Below are 9,534 nucleotides of genomic sequence, written 5' to 3'. Positions count from 1 at the left end.
GCGATGGAGCAGGGAGGAGGGTTTTAGATTTGTAAGGAACTGGGCAACATGCTGGTGAAGGGGGAGCCTATTCCGGAATGATGGGCTCCACCTTAACCAGGGAGGGACGAGGCTGCTGGCATCAGCGTTTAGAAAAGAGACATAGCAGCTTTTAAACTAGAAACTGGGGGAAGGCTGACAGTCATTCAAAAAGCGCATGGTTTGGAACAAGGTATCTTTCAAAGATATCACCAAAACAGGGATGACAGGGTATCCCGATAAAAGAGGTTGCAATAGAGACCATAGTAGACCAAGTGTCTTTAAATAAAAATCAGACAAAAAGATTGCAAATTAACACTGTCAACTAATGAGCAAGATGTAAATAGGAACAAACCATAGTTTGAAATGTCTATATGTGAATGCCAGAAGAATAAGAAATAAGATGGGAGAGTTAGAATATATTGCACTAAATGAAGAATTAGATATAATAGGCATCTCTGAGACCTGGTGGAAGGAGGATAACCAGTGGGACACTGTCATACCGGGGTACAAATTATATAGTAGTGATAGGGTGGATTGAATTGATGGAGGGATAGCATTGTATGTTAAGGAGGGCCTTGAAAACAGAACACATCTTGGAATCCCTATGGATTGAAATTCCATGTGTAAAAGGGAAAAGGATAGTGATAGGAGAGTACTACCGTCCACCTGGCCAGGATGAACAGACAGATGTAAAAATGTTATCAAAAATTAGGGAGGATAACAAAATGGGGAAACAAAATAATAATGAGTGATTTCAATTACCTCTATATTGACTGGGTAAACGTAACATCAGGACATGCTAGGGAGGTAAAATTCCTTGACAAAATCAAGGACTGCTTTATAAAGCAGCTGGTACAGGAGCCAACAAGAGGAGGAAAAATTCTAGACCTAGTCCTTAGTGGAGCGCATGATCTGGTGCAGGAGGTAATGGTGATGAGGCTGCTTGATAGCAGGTATCATAATATGATCAGATTTGATATTGGCTTTGGAGTTAATACACACACACAGGAAATCCAATACATTAGCATTTAACTTTCAAAAAGGAGACTACGATAAAATGAGAAGAATGGTGCAAAGATTAAAAAATTTACATCAGGCATGGATGCTGTTCAAAAATACCATCCTGGAAGCCCAGGCCAAACATATTCCATGTATTAAAAAAGGAGGAAGGAAGACCAAATGACAGCCAGCATGGTTAAAAAGTGAGGTGAAGGAAGCTATTAGAGCTAAAAGAAAATCCTTCAGAAAATGGAAGGATCCAACTGAAAATAGTAAGAAACAACATAAGGAATAGTAAGTCAAATGCTGATAAGGAAGGCAAACAGGGACTTTGAAAAAAAGATTGTGTTGGAGGCAAAAACACTAAGTAAACATTTTTTTAGGTATATTAAAAGTAAGAAGCCGGCAAAAGAATCGGTGGGACAAAGTCATAGCGGAGAGATTAAATGAATTATTTGCTTCGGTCTTCACCGAGGAAGATTTGGGAGAGATACCGGTACCAGAAATGATATTCAATGCTGACAAGTCAGAGAAACTAAATAGAATCTCTATAAACCTGGAGGATGTAATGGCGCAATTTGACAAATTGAAGAGTAGCAAATCGCCTGGACCGAATGGTATTCATCCCAGAGTACTGATAGAATTGAAAATTGAACTTGCAGAACTAGTGTTAGTAATATGAAATTTACCTTTAAAATCAAGCATGGTACCGGAAGATTGGATGGTCAATGTAATGTCAATTTTTAAAAAAGGTTCCAGATGTGATCCGGAAAATTATAGATCGGTGAACCGGATGTCGATGCCGGGCAAAATGGTAGAGACTATTATAAAGACCAAAATTACAGAGAATATTCAAAAACATGGATTAATGAGACAAAACAAACATGGATTTAGTGAAGGGAAATGTTGTCTCACCAATCTACTACATTTTTTTGAAGGGGTGAACAAACATGTGGATAAAGGTGAGCCAGTCGATATTGTGTATCCAGATTTTCAAAAGGCATTTGACACAGTACCTCATGAAAGACACCAGAAGAAATTGGAGAGTGATGGGATAGGAGGTAATGTTCTATTGTGGATTAAAAACTGGTTAAAAGATAGAAAACAGAGAGTAGAGTTAAATGGTCAGTATTCTCAATGGAGAAGAGTAGATAGTGGGGTTTCCCAGGGGTCTGTGCTGGGACCGCTGCTTTTTAACATATTTATAAATGATAAAGAGATGGGAGTAACTAGTGAGGTAATTAAATTTGCTGACGACACAAAGTTATTCAAAGTTGTTAAATCGCAAGAGGATTGTGAAATATTACAAGAGGACCTTACGAGTCTGGGAGACTGGGCATCCAAATGGCAGACGACGTTTAATGTGAGCAAGGGCAAAGTGATGCATGTGGGAAAGAGGAACCCGAATTACAGCTACGTAATGCAAGATTCCACGTTGAGTCACTGACCAGGAAAGAGATCTAGGCGTCATTGTTGAAGATACTTTGAAACCCTTTGCCTAGTGTGTGGAGGTGGCTAAGAAAACAAATAGAATGTTAGGTATTATTAGGAAAGGAATGAAAAACAAGAATGAGGATGTTATAATGCCTTTGTATCGCTCCATGGTGCAACCGCACCTTTGAATATTGTGTGCAATTCTGGTCACCACGTCTCAAAACAGATACAGCGGAATTAGAAAAGGTATAGAGAAGGGCGATGAAAATGATAAAGGGGATGGGACTACATCCCTATGAAGAAAGGCTAAAGCGGATAGGGCTCTTCAGCTTGGAGAAAAGACAGCTGAGGGGAGATATAATACAGGTCTATAAAATGAGTGGAATGGGTAGATGAGAATCGTTTGTTTACTCTTTCCAAAAATATTAGGACTAGGGGGCACGTAAAGAAGCTACAAAATAGTAAATTTAAAATGAATCGTAGAAAATATTTTTTCACTCAACGTGTAATTAAACTCTGGAATTCGTTACCAGAGAATGTAGTAAAAGCTGTTGGCTTAGCAGGGTTTAAAAAAGGTTTGGATAGGTTCCTAAAAGAAAAGTCCATCAGCCATTATTAAAATGGACTTGGGGAAAATCCACTGCTTATTTCTAGGATAAGCAGCAGTACTGTTTGGGATCTTGCCAGGTACTTTGAACTTTGATTGGCCACTGTTGGAAACAGGATGCTGGGCTTGATGGACCTTTGGTCTGTCCCAGAATGGCAATACTTATGTACTTATGAATGCACCTTCCACATAAACCTATTACAACTCAGGACAGTGTACAATGCTCTTCAAATTGTTTTCTCAGTGGCTTTGATCCCAAGTTCTTCTCATTAGGACAGAAAATATAGTAACCATGTTCTATATAAACAAACAAGGAAGATCAGGTTCCTCAGTCTCTTTGAGCAGGGACTGTCTTTCTTCTATGTTTGTGCAGCGCTGCGTATGCCTTGTAGCGCTATAGAAATGCTAAATAGTAGTAGTAGTAGTCTATGGCAAGCAGCTCTAAAGATTTGGAATCTAGCAGTATCATTAAAACATCAATCTTCAAGCAACATACTTTCCAGGTCAGCTAAACCAGAGAGCAGAATCACTCAGTCACATCAGTGGGCTCTAGATCCTAAGATATAACTAGCACTTTACAATCATTGAGGAACTCCTGTGATAAATCCTTTGCATCTCAGGACAACGCTCAATATTCCCTCTTTTGCACCAATCATCCAAACCCCAACAAAATAATGTCAGATGCACTCGTGATTCACTGAAAGCAGGGTCTTCTCTTAGTTTTTTCCCCCTTCCCTCTGCTGTCCAAAATCCTTTAGAAGATCTCTGCAGACAAGGCACAAATTATCCTGGTTGCTCCTCACTGACTCAGGCAAATTTGGTTTCTGCATCTTCTCTCTCAACAGATTATCGCATTCTTTCTAGGCAGTCACCCATCTCTGCTAGCACAGAATCAAGGACACATTTTGCACCCCAGTCTCAACACTTTCCTTTACAGCTTGGAGGTTGAGCAGAACTTAAGAGAAACAAAAACTTTATCTGAACAAGTACAACAAGTGCTCCTAGCATCCAGAAAGCTATCCATATGCAAATGTTATCATTGCAGATGTTGACGTTTTCCGGTTTGGGCTCAGTTGCAAAACAAAGATACCTTTTTCATGCTCTGCAACGATAAGTACATAAGCATCGCCATGCTGGGACAGACCAAGGGTCCATCGAGCCTAGCACCCTGTCACCGACAGCGGCCAAAAGAACAAGCAATTTGTCCCGCCCATCCTAGAAATACTGTATTATTCCCTCGTCCATTCAATAACATTCTATGGTTTTTTCCTCCGGGAAGCAGTTCAACCCTTTTTTGAAGTCCGCTAAGTTAACCGCCTTAACCACCTTTTCCGGCAGCGAATTCCAGAGTTTAACTACGCATTGAGTGAAGAAACATTTCCTCCGATTCGTTTTAAATTTACCACACTGCAACTTCATCACATGCCCCCTTGTCCTAGTATTTTTGGAAAGCGTAAACAGACGCTCCACATCGACCTGTTCCATTCCACTCATTACCTTATAGACCTCTTATCATATCTCCCCTCAGCCGCCTCTTCTCCAAGCTGAAGAGCCCCAGCCTCTTCAGCCTATCCTGATAGGGAAGTCGTCCCATACCCTGTATCATCTTTGTCGCCCTTCTCTGCACCTTTTCCAATTCTGCTATGTCTTTTTTGAGGTGCCGCGACCAGAATTGAACACAATACTCAAGGTACGGTAGCACCATGGAGCGATACAATGGCAGAATAATATCTTAATTTTGTTTTCAATCCATTCCTAATGATACCCAACATTCTATTTGCTTTCCTAGCCGCAGCAGCACATTGAGCAGAAGTTTTCAATGTATCATCAACAATGACACCTAGATCCCTTTCTTGGTCCGTGACTCCCAACACTGAACCTTGCATGACGTAGTTATTATTATTATTTGTTACATTTTTTATCCCACATTTTCCCACATATTTGCAGGCTCAATGTGGCTTACATAATACCGTGAAGGCATTCGCCAAATCCGGTACGGGATAGATACAAAATGTTGTATTGGGATAGGGAGGATAGGTTGTATTGGGATAGGGAAGATAAGATTCAATCAAGTTGGTTGAGGTAAAAGAGTTCATTAATGTTATAGTTTGGGTTCCTCTTTCCCACATGCATCACTTTGCACTTGTTCACATTAAACGTCATCTGCCATTTAGACGCCCAGTCTCCCAGTCTCGTAAGGTCCTCTTGTAGTTTTTCACAATCTTCCTGCGATTTGACTACTTTGAATAACTTTGTGTCATCGGCAAATTTGATTACCTCGATAGTTACCCCGATCTCTAGGTCATTTATGAATATGTTAAAAAGCAGAGGTCCCAGCACCGATCCCTGGGGGACCCCGCTAACTACCCTTCTCCATTGCGAATATTGACCTTTTAATCCTACTCTCTGTTTCCTATCTTTCAACTAGTTTTTAATCCACAGTAAGACGATTATTCTTTTCTACTTATTTCATCTCTGAGAACTGAGACTTCAGACTTCTTCAATTCGTATCAATCTAGCTGCAATCAAACCTATCACTCCCTTCATTAAGGAAATACTCTGGCTATGCTTCCTATTGTCTCCTGCTTCATGAGAGGACTCATGAATGTAAGACCACCAGTCAGATCACCACCTCCAGCATGGGGCCTCAACGCTATCCTTGCCAGACTCATGGATCACCCTTTCAAGTCTATGGCATCAGCCTCATTAAAGCATCTCAATTGGAAAGTATTTTTCCTAATTGCTATAACAGCAGCACAAAGAATTAGTGAATTAAAAGCATTAGTTCACAATCCACCCTACACACAATTCTTTCATAACATAGTAAATGACGGCAGATAAACACCTGTACGGTCCATCCAGTCTGCTCAACAAGATAAACTCATTTACATAGTATGTGATACTTATATGTATACCAAAGTTTGATTTGTCCCTGCCTCTCTCAGGGCACAGACCGTAGAAGTCTACCCAGCATTGTTCTTGTACTAAGTTCTGGAGCTAACGTCAAAGCCCCTTAAAATTTACACTTCAGCCCATCCCTATCTATTCAGTCACAAATGTACTCATCCAAACTTCATCCCCAAAATAGTTTCAGAAACTACCTATAATATTGCCCAACTTCTTTCTTCCACCTAACTCATCCAAGGCCAAGATGTTCCTTCATTCATTGGACTACAGGAGAGTGTTCTTAAATTACCTTCATCATACAAAAGACATCTGAAAAAACTCACAACTTTTTGTGTCATATAATCCAAACAATCCGCATACCTGTTTGAAAATGAACTTTATCAATTTGGATCTCTGAGTATATTTCCTTTTGTAATACAACCTCAGACCTTCCATTGCCTGGTCATATTGGTCCACATAAGCTCAGAGCAAAAGCAGCATCTATAGCAAATGTCAAAGCAGCATCCATCACAGATATCTGTAGAGCAAACACATGGGCTTCTATTCACAATCACTAAACATTACTGCCTGGACCGCTCATCAGCACAGAATGCAGCATTTGGACAAGCATATCTCTTTGACAGTATCTCAATTCCTTCACAGGCCTTTGTGCATATACAGGCTACTGATTTCCATAAATTTAGAGTGGCCCTAAGATAGAGACTCAAAGCAGAGTGTGCCTGCATTTCCCTGCCTGAATCTATGGAGAAAGCAAAGTTGCTTAACCTTAGCAGAGGCTCCCCATAGACGACAGAGAAATGCAGCCACATGCACCCTCCCCCATCTAAAAAAAAAAAAAAACCTTGCACTTCAGCTCTGTTATGGACTGAGGAGAAGAGCAAGACCAAGGCAGCGTGGGAACCCTCGAATATGCTCAGGCACCTTTTTAGACCATTCTGAGATAAAGAACTGGTCCGTCACCTGAGGCTCCTTCGATGATGTCACCTCAGAGTGCGGCTGCATTTCCCTACCATCTACGGAGAACCCTTGTTACAGGTAAGCAACTTTGCTATCTCTATAGGAGAGAAAGGGATAGGAGATGGTATGGATGGGCAGACTGGACAGGCTATATGATCTGTGTTTGCCATCATTTTCTATGTTTCTAAGTAGACACAAAGCAATGAATGTACCTAACTGTGAAATGAAGGGAAAGTGTATGGGATGTCCATGAGCCTCAAAATTTGTTGTACTACTGTTTATCTGACAAAATAACAGCAGAAGCCCAGATATCATCTACAAGATAAAGATGGTAGATATAGATGCTACATACCCTTCACACTGCTTTATCCTCTTATCATACCAACCACTGGCATGTCACACCCCAGGATGCTGTTCTCTCAGGCTTGCCAATCCCTGGCATGCTGTTTTCCCCCCTCCAACAGGCCACTCTCAACCCACAGTATTTCCTCTCTGGACTGCCTACCCTTCAGCATGCCAACCCCTGGCATACTGCTCCCTGTTTCAGAACACAAAATCTACTACTACTACTACTACTTAACATTTCTAGAGCGCTACTAGGGTTACGCAGCGCTGTACAATTTAACAAAGAGAGACAGTCCCTGCTCAAAGAGCTTACAATCTAATAGACAAGTGAACGGTCGGTCCGATCGGGGCAGTCAAATTGGGGCAGTCTGGATTCACTGAACGGTAAGGGTTAGGTGCCGAACGCAGCATTGAAGAGGTGGGCTTTAAGCAAAGACTTGCTGTTCACCAATCTGACACGCCATCTATAGAATACTGTTCCTCCCTCCAACATGCTGCTTGTCCTCTGACACATTAACCACCTAGCCTGACAGACTACTCAATCTAAAAGGGTTACATACGCAACAACAACATATTACCAAGCTGGCAGAAAACAACAAATGATGCACTGGGTTTTGATGCTTACATTGAGAAATTCTAAGACTGTTTCCATTGTTGTACCTATCTGAGCAACTTAATATGCATGCTGCTCCCACAGCAAAGACACAAATGGTAATAACTTAGCAACACAATGCAGCTATCTGCATATCCTGAAGTGACATCAGACATGTATGCTTAGAGAAACAGCACCACACAGTGGCAATATGGAGAAACACACCAATCACTGAAAGTATAGGAAAGCAGATTTCAAATCATGAAATACAATAACAGCAACTTCAAATCTAAATGAGACAATCATTAGAATTAAGGGTTAAGGGACCAATATTCAGTGAGTCTCAGTCTGATTAAAGATAACAGAATGTCTTTAGGAGAATTTTCAGCCAACTTATACACTGCTGACTCTGCATTCCTACAAATAAGTTACCTGATTTGTTACGTAAATCAGGTAACTTATTTATAGGAATGCAGAGTCAGCAGTGTATAAGTTGGCTTATATGAATTTTGGCACTATCCAATAATGAGCTTTTAGATCCTCCCTGCCCCTGGAATGCCTCCCAAACCGCCTCCATATTAATCACATAACTTTTGGATGTCCAGACGAAAGTTACACAGTTGGCAGGCTCAATAGTCAAAGACAATGATTTATGCAGTCAATTCCATATTTAGCCACATATTGACTTCTACATTTTTAAAACTCTTTATATACTGCTGACTTGTGGCGGTGCTTTGTGCTTATGCCTCTTCTTTATCTTATGACCTGTCTGAAAATCTTTCAAAATCCATTAACAACTTGAAGCTGATACCTTGGAAACTAGTGAATTAGGTACATGTAGGGTTACCGTATTTGCTCCCTCAAAAAAGAGAACACATGCCCCGCCCCACCACACCCTCCCATGCCCCATCCAGTCCCCTTTCACACCCCGCCCCTTTCACCCCTGCCCCCATCATCACACCCCTAAGGGTGTCCTATCCTCCCCTCCCCTTACCTTACTATACTACCCTGAGCGCCTGCATACTGTTCCTTGCTGACTCCAGTCCCGGCGCTGATTCAAAATGGCCGAGAGTTGAAGCGGCCTAGCAAGACTTCAACTCTCGGCAGCCATTCTGAAACGGTGCCGGGACCGTCAGCAAGGAACAGTATGCAGGCGCTGGGAGTAGGAAAGAGGGAGCTCTTTCCTGCCCCGAAGAGGTCACTAGACTACCAGGGCAGTATAGTAAGGTAAGGGGAATGGACGATAGGACACCACTAGGCCCGCCCGCCTGTTTGTCTGGAAATTCGGACAAACGGGCAGGATGGCAAAACACCCCCGGTTGCCCGGCGGACATATGGTTACCCTAGGTACATGTTACTGTAGATGAGACAGTGTGGGAACAGAAATAAGGTGAAGTAAAAGGTAGGAAGTTCCATGAAAAGAAAAGGAGAGCTAGAGAAACAGCACTGTGAGCAAAGAAAGGAAGCAACAGACAGTACGGCAATACTAAAGAGATAAGCAGGAAGAGAGATACAATTTTAGCCTTTGACCTAATGAGAGCAATGCAAAGATTATTTAAAGCATAGGTGCAAGGGAAATTAATGTAAAAATAGTATCTGCTAGTCATTTTACAGCCTGTAAGTCACTCACATCACTTGGGCTGAGGTTCCCCAGGTCATTGTCCTGATCTGA

This window comes from Microcaecilia unicolor, chromosome 13, assembly GCF_901765095.1.
Source record: "Microcaecilia unicolor chromosome 13, aMicUni1.1, whole genome shotgun sequence".
Lineage (NCBI taxonomy): Eukaryota > Metazoa > Chordata > Amphibia > Gymnophiona > Siphonopidae > Microcaecilia > Microcaecilia unicolor.
This window is presented reverse-complemented; position numbering follows the sequence as displayed.